Source organism: Rattus norvegicus, chromosome 7, assembly GCF_036323735.1.
Source record: "Rattus norvegicus strain BN/NHsdMcwi chromosome 7, GRCr8, whole genome shotgun sequence".
NCBI classification, from domain to species: Eukaryota; Metazoa; Chordata; class Mammalia; order Rodentia; family Muridae; genus Rattus; species Rattus norvegicus.
This window is the reverse complement of record NC_086025.1, coordinates 48,789,950-48,800,992: the sequence shown is the minus strand read 5'-3', so window position 1 is coordinate 48,800,992 and position 11,043 is coordinate 48,789,950. Positions and strand designations below refer to the sequence as shown.

At 43.3% G+C, this 11,043-nt stretch overlaps 2 long non-coding RNA genes across 2 annotated transcripts in view; one reads left to right on the top strand and one right to left on the bottom strand.

The window, feature by feature from the left end:
• Positions 1-850: 850 nt before the first annotated feature.
• On the bottom strand, positions 851-6,727 carry LOC134479687 (uncharacterized). Its single transcript, XR_010053298.1, has 2 exons — positions 6,604-6,727; positions 851-5,128 (listed from the first exon to the last, which is right to left on the bottom strand). It is a non-coding gene; the product is annotated as an uncharacterized LOC134479687 (long non-coding RNA).
• The window catches only part of LOC102548498 (uncharacterized), a 24,280-nt gene continuing 19,930 nt past the window's right edge, over positions 6,694-11,043 (top strand). Inside the window, exon 1 of the long non-coding RNA XR_593428.4 lies at positions 6,694-7,913. This is a non-coding gene — a long non-coding RNA (uncharacterized LOC102548498). The remainder of the gene's footprint in view (positions 7,914-11,043) is intronic.

Here is an 11,043-nt window from a genome sequence, read left to right as displayed (position 1 = left end):
CTAAGACATGGAATTGGACCTCCTGGCAACATTTCCTTATGGGAGGAAGGGGGAGAAGAGCTCATAAAGCACCCCCCTCCTGAAGATGTATAGCTCGTTAAAGGCTGCTGTGAGGGAGGGGCCCATCCCTCCCCAATAATGCCATGTGATGGCCTCCATCATATTACAATACAAAGACTCATCCGAGGTCTGAGCAGAGGCTGGATCCATCTTCTTGGACATACTAGGCTCCAAATTTATAAGCGAAATAAATTTCTTCTCTTTAGACATTACTTGGTCTTAGGTACTCTGTTACAACAACAGAAAGCAGGCTAAGCCTTCACTGCCCCCTCCTTATGATCTATAGACTATCAGAGGAACTGCGTGTCAATGTATCGTCACTGGTCCTTATCCCCAGTGTCCCTCTCGTGTTCAGAAGTGGCAAAGGAGATGATGCAAGAATCAAAGCGGCTTTGAAGCACGGCCTCCAGCAGCCTGAGGTAGAGTGAGCCAACCGTTCTACTCAGTTCCAGGAGCTTCCCATGCCTGCCCTTCACCTCTAGAGCAGCGGTCCATCTGAAATATCAGCACAAACACGTTTGATTCCAGAGCCATCTCCTTGAAAATAAAAGGTGTGAGGAAAGTGTCTTCCTCATGCCAGAGGTCAACTCCCCTGAGACCATGGCAGTTTGGAAGAAAGAGACTCTAGAAGACGGGTCACTGGGGATAGAAACCTGGCCAGAACAGAGCTGGAGCAGAGAGCACAGGTCTACACAGGAGGGAGCACCCACAGATCAGGGAATCCTGATCTCAGGCTGGAAGCCTCTCTGGTTCTACCTGATAGAATTGAAAAATTCTCAAGGGCATGGAAGTGTTTGCCTGCAGTAACACAACACAGAATGCAATTCAAGAACACACACACACACACACACACACACACACACACACACACACACACACAATCTCGGTATGTAGGGGAGATTGGTTCTATTACATGGACCCAGCCACTTGAAAAGAAGTGTCCCAAGACTTGGGAAAGAACTGCGCATGGTGGCACACACCTTCAATCCCAGCACTTGGAAGGCAGACACAGGAGGATCTCAGTGATCTGAGGCCAGCCTCATCTGCATAGTGAGTTATCTACCCATCAATCAATCATTGATGGACTGATCAACACGGAAATACTGACTGGTCCCCATGACCACCTTGACAGAGCCCCATGAGCTGAGAAAGAAGGGTTTTTTTGTTTTGTTTTGGGCTTTTGTTTTGTTTTGTTTTGTTTTTTGACCCTTGCCCTTTAAATGCCCATATGTTGAAAACATTCCCTGTCTGTGAGATGTGACACTATACTGCTTCCTAGGATCTACTGCGGCTGCACTTGAAGATTTCTCAGTGAACAGTAGAGTTAGGGGATCACACGATGTTGGAGTAAGAGAATTTACCACAGTATCCTCCGGTGCTGGATCACTGCAGGTATAGCGATGTAAATCGACAATTCCGGGAAAGACCGGCAGAGAAGGAATGAAAAACAAGATTGTATGTGAAGGCACCTACCTTGGTCATGAAAGAAAACCAAGCAAGAGCCACACCAGAAGCTCAGTAGCCTTGAACATAGAAAACAAACAGAAAAACCTTGGGATCCACCACAAGTACAAAAGCTCTCAATTAAGCATTTTTCCTTAAATAAAAATATTATTTAAAACATAGATGAAATATAAATATTTATTTAAAATAACAGAGAAGGAAGGTTAACAACAAACCAGACCAGCTTAGAGTACTTAAACTAAGTTCTTCTGCAAACTGTTTAACATGGCATCCAGCCCTATGTAGTATTGATCCAGAGATAATGGGTGGCCAGATAGGACCAGAAAGGTCTGGCCTTCTCCCTTCGGCTCCTCCCTTCTTATCACTGAGCTCGGCTGATATCACGGCTCAGAGATAGGCACAGACGTGCGGCACAGTTCATTCTGTGTTAGGTAGAAAGGATTAATGAGCTGGCCCTGATTTTAAATAATACTCATCCTATTATTTTAATGGATTTAAAAGTGTTTGGCACACAGTAGGCTGGCACCCAGCAACTCCCTGCTGAAACAATGAGTGTTTAGGTGCCAACAATGATGTGTTCTTTGGAACTGGATCCTTTTCTGTAAAGGCTCTGTGCTCCCTATGTGTTAAAGACATATTTAATACATAGTCTTAGTCAGGGTTTCTAGTCCTGCACAAACATCATGACCAAGAAGCAATTTGGGGAGGAAGGGGTTAATTCAGTTTACACTTCCACATTGCTGTTCATCACTAAAGTCAGAACTGGAACTCAAGCAGGTCAGGAAGCAGGAGCTGATGCAGAGGCCATGGAGGGATGTTACTTATTGGCTTGCTTCCCCTGGCTTGCTCAGTTTGCTTTCTTATAGAACCCAAGACTGCCAGCCCAGGGATGGCTCCACAATGGGCTGGGTCCTTCCCCCTTGATCATTACTTGAGAAAATACCTTACAGCTGGGTCTCATGGAGGTGTTTCCTCAAGGGAGGCTACATTCTCTGTGATAACTCCAGCTTGTGTCAAGTTGACACATAAAACCAGCCTGCCCCACCCCCTCTCTCTTATTATTTATTTTTGAAGCAGTACCATTATATAGCCCAAGCAGGCCTTGTATGCTTAATCTTCCCACCTAAGCCTCTCAGGTTCTCAGTTTCTCTCCTTTCTCTTTCTCCCCTTCATTTTTTCCTCCCTCTCACCTTTTTTGCCTTCCTTTCTTTGTCCTTTCTTTCTTTTAAAATTCATGTTACTGGGCTGGAGAGATGGCTCAGTGGTTAAGAGTACTGACTGCTCTTCCAGAGGTCCTGAGTTCAAATCCCAGCAACCACATGGTGGCTCACAACCATCTGTAATGAGATCTGATGCCCTCTTCTGGTGTGTCTGAAGACAGCTACAGTGTACTGATATATAATAAATGAATAAATCTTTAAAAAAAAATAAAATTCATGTTACTATGTGTTTGTGACTGGGGGAGGGCTTCCATGGTGTACGTATAGAAGTCAGAGGACAATTTGTGAGAGCTGTTTTTCTCCTCCCACCATGTGGGTCCTGGGGATTAAATTTAGATCAGTAGGCTTGGTGGTTAGCTCCTTTGTCTGTTGTGCCATCTTGACAGCCCATAGTAAAGTTTAATTTGAGACAGGGTTTGACTACACTTCCCAGGTTGTCTATGAACTTACTTTAGATGTAGACCAGAGAATCCTTGAACACTTGGTTCTCCTGCCTCTGTCCCCTGAGTAGTTGAAATTATGGTGTGAGCTACCATCCCCAATCTGGTAAAATTTTTTTTTTTAATTTTTCTTAACTGAATTGAATATCTTTTCTGGTTGAGCACTCATGGTAATATATACCTGCAGTCCCAGACTTCGAATGAGAAGGACAGAGACACAAGGAATGTAAGTTTTAGGCTAGCCTGGGTTACATAGCAAACTTGTGATGACCACTCTTGTTTGTCAGCTTGACTACATGTAATGAACTGAAATCCACAACTGGTGGCCCACATCTGTGAGAGATTTTTTTTTTTTTTGCTTAATTTGAAGTGGGAAGATCCACCTCTAATCCAGGTCTTTGAAGTAGGAAGACATACATTTAATCCATACATTTGGAGCTGGGAAAACCCACCTTTAACCTGGGTTACACCTTCTGTCGGAAACCTGTGTAAGGACATGGGATAAGGAAGCTCTTGTTCTTTGTCTGCTTGCTCTTACCTTGCCAGCAAGGCCATTCCTTCCCTGCCATTACAGTCTACTCTCTCAGGCAGGTACTGAAGACCAGCTGAGACCCAGCCTCATGGGCTGAACGACTACTGGATTCTTGGATCTTCTGTTCATAGGCAGCCATTGTTTGATTAGCTGGACGGCAGCCTGTGAGTCATTTTGATAAATCCCACTTCCATATATAGAGGGAGATTCATTCTATAAGTTCTGTTACTCTACAGCAGTGGTTATCGATCTATAAGCCACAACCCTTTCACAGGGGCTGCCTATCAGATATCTACATTGTAATTGATAACAGTAGCAAAATTACAGGTATGAGGTAGGGACAAAAATAACTTTATGGTTGGGATCATTACAACGTGAGGAACTGAATTAAAGGGCTGCAGCATTAGGAAGATTGAGAACCACCGATCTAGAGAATCCTGATTAATACAAAGCCTAAAGCAAAAAGACCTTGTCCCAAAAAGTAAGCAAGCAAAGAGCAAAATATTCTGTTCTATTGAAGATGAAACAGAATAAAAGCTTCCCTCTCAGGACAGAGAAAGACATTCCTGTCTAAACTATATAACTTTGGACTCATGGGCTGGAGTCTGGAACAGAGACTCCAAGACTTGAGAGACTCAAGCTCCTCTGTAAAGAAAAGAAATGAAAGGTGCTGGAAGATTTTTGTCCTTGCTGCTCCAGAGAAAGTGGAAGTATACAGTAGGGACCTGGAGAAGACACTGGGTAGAGCAGGACAACTGGTTCCCAAACTGAAAAGGCTTAGCACTTTCTACACAGTTACTTGAAAGTTAGTATACGATGTCATGGCTTTCACCACATGTACCGATGTAATTTTCCTTACTCATCCCCTGCCTCCAGAACCCACTTCCTCCTTCTTGCTGGCTCCCCACCTCCCTGTAATAGTCTCCTATCTGCTCTCCTGTCACATGAATCCCATCGCCCTCCTTTTCCTCCTCCTCCTCTCTCTTCAGATCTTTTCTCTCCTTTCATGATTCTGTTTCTCATTTCCTGACTTGTAACACACACACACACACACACATTCATACATACACATGCACACATGCACATGCACATATACATATATATACACACATACACAAATACACACACATACACATGCACACACACACATGCACACACACACAACTTTAAATCCATATTTCACAGATGAGAGAAAACCTGTAGTATTGGCCTTTTTGAGTCTGACTTACCCACCTGTCTTGGGGTAAAATATAGGCAGTTTTAAATTCTGTCCAAAAGCAAAAAGTTTTCTAGCCGCTGCTCTCCAAGCATATCTGAATTAGTTGCTGCTTTTCTCCTGAGTTAATCAGCATCTCCTTGTACATCTGTGGTGCAAACCTCCACACGGAAGCACTTGCTTTGCCATTTGAAAACTGTCAACAAGAACCGGTCTCAGAAGCTCCTCCCCCTGCTCCCCCTGCTCCCCCTGCTCCTTTTCTTTCTTCTTTCCCTCCTGTTCCCCTGATGGACAAGCCTGACTCCATCTTAAGAATGGAAGCCATTTTTAAATAAGGTCAGAACAGGTTCCTTTCTAATTGCTCCAAAATTCAAGTTGACGGTGCTTTAACCTGTTTCTGGATCCTGACCTCCCCGCCCTCTAGAGTCTGACTCACCCCTTGCGTATACCCTGATGATGAGATGTTGGGCCAATTCATTCTGAAAAGTTCAGCCAAGTTCCTATGCAACCAAACTTCCTCTAGAAATTCACCCAGACCTGTGAAAACTCCCTATTTTTGAACTAACCCAACCCTCTTCTGTGTTTAATGCTATTTTTCAAGCTCCATTTTAGGAAGCTATCTCTGTGTGAAAGAGAGCAAAGCTTGCTTGACTTGACCAAAGAATTGGGTAATGGTTTGGCGGGGTTACCATTTCTTCTTCCTCCTTCCTCCCCCTCCCTCTTCCCCTCCTCTTCTTCCTCCTCATCCCCCCCTCCTCCTTCTTCCTTCTACTCCACCTCCTCCTCTTTTCCTTCTTTCCTCCTCCCCCCTCCCCCTCCTCCTTTTTTTTTTTTTTTTTTTTTTTTTTGAGACAGGCTCTCTCTCTGTAGCTCTGGTTAACCTAGAATTATGTAGATGAGAGAGCCTCAGATTCACAGAGATCTGCTTGCCTCTGACAGCTATGCTCAGCTCTTCTGTATCCTCAAAGATCCATCCGTCCATCACCACTGTTCTATCTGTCCTGCCTTTGTGCACCTTTGGTTTTGCCTTATGTCTGAATCAGAAAAATGTCTTGTCATCCTCATCAGCAACTCCCTACCCCTTCTTTATAAACGGACTAAAAAAAAAATTATCAAAAAAAAAAAACATTTCAATTTCTTCAAAGACCAACCAAGAAGCAAACAAAACAAAAACCAAACATACCATTTTTAAAAAATTCATATACTCATAAATATCAACAACAGACAGTTGGCAGTTAGTATGTTGGCATCGGCTCAGGAAATGAGTGCAAAACAGTGTAAGACTTCTGCCTTCTAGTCTCCTGATGCAGTCCCTCATCGAATCTCCCAGAGGCAAGCTTTCCTCTACCCCTGCAGGTTCTGTGTTTGTTCCTTGCAAAGAATCGTCTTGTTTAACAGAACTCCGCAAAACAAAGAAAAGGAAAAGACATGGAGATGGACCCAGAGCTCAGCCATTAAGAGCACTTGCTCTTGGAGAGAACCCAGATCCCATTCTCAGCAGCTTACAATCATCAAAACTCCAGTTCCAGAGGATTCGACACCCTTTCCTGCCTGGTCTCTGTGGGCCCTGCGCACGCGTGGTGCATCCACATGCATGCAGGACGCATACATGTGAAATAAAAATAAATCTTAAAACCTTTCAAAAAACATAGTACGCAAAGAGCAAACAACCTGGATACAGGCACTAGGAATTGTAAGTTCCAAGGAGATACGATCTCAGGACTTTTTAAAGGCGCGGTGGGAGAGGGTAACCTGCCCTCCAACCAGGGAGGGAGAATTCCACATTCAAATAAAGCGTATCCGGAAACGTCATATCCGGAAACGTCATATCCGGAAACGTCATATCCGGAAACGACATATCCGGAAACGTCACAACTGGGAGCTCTGCTTTCACAGTGATTATGTAACAATGTACGGTCCCAAGGAAACTCAGCAAAGCTAACAAGATGCTGAATGAAACCAGGAAGAAAAGATGACTGCCCACAAGATAAAAGCCCACGGTGTCACTAAGCCACTTGGGGTGGAGGCCGTTAGTTGGGCTTACAGCACAGTTGATTCAGCTGTTGCAATTACTTTCAACATTAAAGGGAGCAGAAATGAATAGATCAATCGTGCCTCAGGCCAGTGTGCTAGCCACAGGACTCTAAAAATAAATAAATGTCACTGTGGAGAGCTTTAGAAGAGGAAGCTCTCTGCTAAAGAGAGGACACATTGGCCCTTTATGTTTTTCCAAAGTCATGACTGACATGAGCTATTCAAATGTCTCAGAAACGAACTCCTTGTATTTTGATACCTCAGCAATATTTGGATTTAATTTTCTTTCTAAAAAGGGAATCATAGCAAGCATCCAATTTTGTAGTATCCTAAAGTATGACTGCTCATCTACACAAAAGATGAGTATTGCATTCCTGGAGGTGGAGAGTGGAGGGTTCCTCAAGAGGCCAGCTCAGAGACATGTGGTCTTTGAAACTATTTGATAAAACTGCTTCAGTTCTTGGAAAGATTAGCAACCACAGTGGGGTGGAAAGAGCTTTGGGATGTAGAGGACAAGCATTTGCCCCTGAGGATATTTTTAGTCATCATCTATTTGTAACCACAGATACCGAATCCTCATTCATGTTACTAACGTGAACTTTCAAGAAAACTTTTTTTTTTTTTTTTTGAGTTTAGAAAGTGAATTGATGCCAAATACTTATTGGTAGGTAGGACAAAATGTCTGCAATTGGCATGTGAATGCTCAAAGAGGCAACTGGCTTAGAGAGGGTCCCTCAGTTTTAGGGATCCTCCTCCACCTCCTGCCCATGGATCTCCCCTCTGTGCTGCGGAGTACAAGCCAGCTGGTCCATGGCCTTCTGGGAAATTCTCCTCTCCGTGTGACCTATCTCATCGTAGGAGTGCTGGGATTACAGATGTGCACCACCACACCTGGTTTTTGATGCTGGTTTGGGGATGGAACTAAGACCATCAGCTTGCACATCAAGGTATGTGAGCCATCTGCTCAGCATCTTTCTCCTCTTCCTCCTCCTCCTCCTCCTCCTCCTCCTCCTCCTCCTCCTCTTCTCTTTTCTTTTTTCTTTTTCTTCTTCTTCTTCCCCCCCCCCCCCCGCTGTGTTGTGATGTAGACAGAGAGCAACACCAGAATGCTACAACTGAGCTATTTAGACCCTTCAAAACTATGGGCCAAAAACATTTCTTTCATTTTGTAGCCCCAAATATTTTATTTTAGTAACACAAAATAGACTAGTACAGTGGCTTATACTGTTTATTTTGTGGGTACCGGCTATTCAAATGACAGTGTAGGCGGAACATTTTTCTATGGTAGGGGTTTTCAACCTGTGGGTAATGACACTTTGGGGGTCAAGTGATTCTTAGACATTGTGAAGGTTTGTATATGATTGGCCCAGGGAGTGGCACTGATGGAGTAGGTGTATCACTGTGGTCGTGGGCTTTAATACCATCACCCTAGCTGCCTGGAAGCCAGTGTTCTGCTCGCGTCTTCAGATGAAGATGGAGAACTTTCAGCTCCTCCTGAACCATGCCTGCTTAGATGCTGCCATGTTTCTACCTGGATGATAATGGACTGAACCGCTGAAGCTGTAAGCCAGCCCCAATTGAACGTTGTCCTTCATAAGACTTGCCTTGGTCACGGTGTCTGCTCACAGCAGTAAAACCCTAACTAAGACAGACATGGATTACCCAAGACCATCAGAAAGATCAGATATTTATTTACATTATGATTCATAACTGAAGCAAAATTACACTCATGAAGTAGCAACGAAACTAATTTTATGGTTGGGGGTCATTACAACATGAGGAACTGTATTAAAGGGTTACAGCATTAGGAAGGTTGAGAAACACTGTCCTATGCAATCATAAAATATAACTTTTCTGGTGTGGAGGGAGGTGTTGTAGACAAAACTCGGGCCTCACACACCAGCCCCTGTGAATAATAACCGTGGAAGAAACACACAGAGGTAGTTCTATAACCTTGAAAAGTTTGTTTTAAAAATGGGAAAAGGAGGGGTTGGGGATTTAGCTCAGTGGTAGAGCGCTTGCCTAGGAAGCGCAAGGCCCTGGGTTCGGTCCCCAGCTCCGAAAAAAAGAACCAAAAAAAAAAAAAAAATGGGAAAAGGAGGCAGGAAGCTATTCTGTCTTATATCAGCTCAGCCATCCTAAGGGTTGTGACATATGTGTACAGTCATCCACTGAACAATGACTGGGCAGCCACCACGTGTGAGTGTTTGACAGGTTCCTGTCCCCAGAGAGGATGAATGCTAGTCAAACAGTCCCACTAACGTTGTTTGTTTTCTTGGCAATGCGTGTCCCTCAAGCCCCCACACGGTGCTAATGACCACACCAGAATTTCATGAAAGGAAGAACTCTGCCACTGTTACTTATGCCCCAGCCTTACTTGTCTATTTAGTTCATTAGTGTTGCTTCTAAAACACAAGAGTGTTTGCCATTATTTTCCAAATACACTTCTTATAAGCACTATATCTCTATTTTGGGTTTTTTTTAATATTAAAATGCCCTGATTATTCCCCCCCCCAATTGCCTTGTGTGTGTGTGTGTGTGTGTTTGTCTGTGTGTGTGTATCTGTGTGTGTGTGCTTGTGCGCATGCATATGCATGTTCGTTGTGTGTGCATATATATGGAGGCCACAAGTTGGTATTGGTATCTTTTCAGTAATTTACACCATAATTTTCTTTTTTTAAGACAAGGTCTCTCATTGGACCTGTAATTCATGGATTCATCTAGACTGACTGACCAGCAAGTCGCAGGGATCCTACTGATTGGCCTTCCCACCCCTGGGATTACAGATGTCCACCACTATGCCTAGGTTTTCTCACAAAAGATGGGCATTGCTCAACCTTGTCCAGCAAGTACTTTCCAGACTGAGCCATCTCCCAGCCCATGATTCTTTTAATCTCAGTATAGACTTGGAAGCTATAACTGTACATGTATAGCTCTTGTTCGATTCAGATTGTTATGATTATAGTTCTAATATTCTTCCTTTTTAGAGATGAGGCGATATTTACCTAAGGCTGCATGGAGGGCGGGGTACATATATAACACTGGAGGCCCCAAACCTCATCTTTCAGACTGTGGACTGACTTTAGCATGCTTTGAATTCTCTGATTGTCCTTCCTTTGGAGACTGCCTTTCCTCTATTAAACAAACCAACAACTGATATTAGACTCCCGTGTCAACATAACCCTCTCTTCCTTCCATATACTTTATTCAGTTTAACAGAAATCAAACTCCGCCGCTTACAAAGGATCATTGGCATTTTGCAAAAGGGCGCTATTGAAATGAAAAAACAACAGAGGGTAGTGTGCCTGCAGGGGACTGCAGACTAACAGATACATTTTCAGGTGAAATCCATGCACCAGCTGTAGCTTTATGTATGTGTGTTGGGGGGGGGGGGTTCTGTGTGTGTGTCTGTGTGTCTGTGTGTGTCTGTGTGTTGAGAATTGTAACTCTTTCATTTTGGCCTACTTATAATGAACTCAACCAAATCACACGTTTCCTCTGATACTCGACAAGTACTCATCTTGCTTAAAGTAGTATTTGGCTTGCGGGTCAATCTAATAATTCTGCCCGTGATTCTTTCTATCGGATACTTATCTCCTTTTTTTGGTGTCAGGATGCTCATTCCTCTGACCCATACCTTTAGGCACAAGGCAGAGTAGAGATCCATCCTCTTTCAAATAACGTTAACTGAAGTGCATTGCACTTGGCCAGTCAGAGACCAAGCAGTGAGGAAGAGAAATAAAAGGGATCCAAATACTTAAGGGACAATTCAAATTAACTTTTTGTAGATGATATAAAATTATACTGATAAGACTCCAAAGACTTCTGGATCTGGTAAACCCTTTCATTTAAGTTGCAGCATGCGAACTCAATGGCTTTTCTGTATACTAAGAATGGACACTTTAAGAAATAATAAATGGATACAATATTTTTCACAATGGCCTCAATGTTTCAAACACTTAAGAATAAGTATAAGGAGGAGGTGAAGACCTTGATAATCAAAACATTAGAAAAATAAATGGAATAAAACTTTACAAGATGGGAATCCACACCATATTCATGGATCAGCGACATTAA